We start from the raw sequence: 2,965 nt of genomic DNA, 5'->3' as shown, positions 1-2,965 counted from the left end.
ATCGTTTTTATTGATCGTGCACAGATTTATAATCATAGTTTGGGATGAACTTTGGAAAAAATGAGGACACCACAGAGATTATTCCATTGCCAAGTTCAGATTCGGCTTCTGTCAGTGCAGAAGGAATCTAGAGGAAAAAAACAGGGCAGCTGAGAGCTGACATTTCTGAAGAAGTTATGAATATTGTGATATGTTTACCATCTAACAGAACAACCTCTCCAAATGCTCATTGCAGCGTCTCTTTTTCCGCCATAATCAAAATGATATGTCAAATGTGAAATCTATGACAGGTAAACACACAATAAAAGTGGACAAGCTTCTGACCAGCAGCTGACCCGTTCATTTACTCCCGCAGTTTGATTTTTTGTTATCTCACATTTGACTTTTTTCTCAGAACTGTGAGATATAAATGCACCAATGCGAGTTATAAAGTCAGAATTGTGAGATATAAACTTTTTTCTCACAATTGTGAGATATAAATTACACTCTTAAAAATAAAGGTACTTTAAAAGGATCTTCACAGCGATGCCATAGAAAAAACATTTTTTGTTCGACAAAGAACCATTCAGTCAAAGGTTATTTAAAGAACATCTCTTTCTTTCCTTCCTATAATCTAAAGAACCTTTTGTTGCCACAAAGGACCTTTTGTAAAACAGAAAGGTTCTTCAGATGTTAAAGGTTTTTTAATGGAACCTTTTAGACAAAAAAAGGTTTTTCTATGGCATCGTGAAGCACCTTAATTTTAAGAGTGTATGTTCACAGAATTGCATGTTTATATCTCATGATTCTGACTTTATTTCTCAGAATTGCGAGCTTATATCTCGCAATTCTGACTTTATACCTCACAATTGTGAGAAAAAATGTCAGAAGTGTGAGATAACATTTAAAAAAATATATATTCAGTGGCAGAAATGGGCTTCCATAGACCCTGGACCACAAGGCGGAGTTGCACAGGTATATTTGTAGCAATAGCCAAAAATATATTGCATTGGTCAAAATGATAAATAAAGATGTTCCATGAAGATATTTTGTATATTTCCCACTGTAAATATATCGAAATGTACTTTTGATTGGTGATATGCATTGCTAAGAACTTCCTCTGGCCAACTTTAAAGGCATTTTTTTTCTGCACCCTCAGATTCCAGATTATCAAATATCTCAACCAAATGTTGTTCTATCTTAACAAACCATACATCAATGGAAAGCTTATTTATTCAGCTTTCAGATGTATCTGACCCTTACGACTGTTCAGGTTCCATTTTAATCTTTGGGTCATAGGCTATATATATATATATATATATATATATATATATATATATATTACTTTCAACTATAATTCTGAAATCAACGTGGCTCCTTTAAGGCTTGTCAGTAACGTTACCCAAATAAAAGCGCCATTTACAAACACTCACTTTATAAAATTGTTTACTCACACTTTGGATGTTGCTGCTGTTAGATCCTACACAGTTGGCTGCTTCATCCTTCAGCAAATGATTCTCTACACTGTGCCAAAACCATCTTCTGTCAAGTACTACGAATATATAATCCTCCAACGCGTTCTGGGACACCATTAAAATAGTGATCTTTCCCTGATGAAAGCAAATGTATGTTTTCTACCTTGAAATATCAGTTTTAAAATAATTCTGACGGTATATTTACTTAAATTAAAGCGAATGGCTTCTATTTTGCTCATGCTCCTCCCAAAGTAAGCTATGTATGTTTGTTGAGCGCCTACGAAATTTCGCGAAAAGGACGGATCGCTTGGCAGCAACAAAATCACGTGTAGAGCTGTAATCACAACAGTGAATTCCTTTAGAGGGCTCCAAAGTCGCAAAAATAGACATAACTACATAGTAATTTTCAGTGTTGGAGAAAGTTGCTTTTAAAAGTAATGCATTGCAATATTGAGTTACTCCTGTAAAAAGTAATGAATTACGTTGCTTAGTTTTTGTAGAAAGTTGCGTTACATTACTTTTGCATTACTTTTTAAACCTGGGCAGAGCTGTCTTGTTTGTTTTTAATGTGAAAAGTTCTATTTTTGGCAAATGTAAAAGCCTTTTCACACCAAAAGCCTCAGGCTTAGAGAAAAGTAAATTCACATCTGTACAGTATAGCCTAAAGAAGAAAAAATCATCTCTTCAGCAATAAAAAAAAAAAGGAAAACAAATGTTAGATTATCTCGAGTAATTTTTGCTTATTAGTATGGATGAATTGGATCATCAAAGGTCGGCAGCAAAGACATCGGTTAATAAAATGGGATTAAATACATATTTGTATTATTTAACATATGTATTATGGCAGGTTTGCATTGAATTTTACTGTTTTTATTCATTTTGAGGAATACTGTTTTTTTTTATTTAGTGAGTGAGATTTTTTTTTTTTTTTTTTGCATGTTTACATTTATTCTAGAACTTCAGTAACATCTTACAATTTCTCTGAACATGAGGACAGAAGAGCTTTTAATCAATAAATGGGGAAAAAGTATCTGGTGTTACTTATTTGAAAAAGTAACTGATATTTTCTAGTCAATTAAAAAATAAAGGATTACTTTACTAGTTACTTGGGAAAAGTAATATTACTACGTAACTTGCGTTACTTGTAATGCATTACCCCCAACACCGGTAATTAAAAAAAAAAAATGCTCTTGTTCTGAGAAGGATGTTTTAAGTTATGAAACAAAGACCATTTCAAACTTTCATGGAGGAAAAAAACATTTGTACTGGGCACTGTGATGCAGGGATTCGCTCCATGCTTGTCCATGGAAGATGAGTCTGTACTTTCTTTATCTGGAACCACAACCTGTAAGTATGATTAATACTTTATGTGTACATTTTCAACACATAATTTTGAGCACACAGTGCTTAAAATATCAAGTTGTTGTGCTAATATGTGATGTACACCTAGTGCAGCTTTAGGTTTCAGGTAAACCACGATATTTCTGTCTTATTGAAATAGTTCTGATAAT

The sequence above is a fragment of the Garra rufa genome, chromosome 16 (genome assembly GCF_049309525.1).
Source record: "Garra rufa chromosome 16, GarRuf1.0, whole genome shotgun sequence".
In the NCBI taxonomy this organism is placed as follows: Eukaryota; Metazoa; Chordata; class Actinopteri; order Cypriniformes; family Cyprinidae; genus Garra; species Garra rufa.
Note: the sequence above shows the minus strand (reverse complement) of the source record.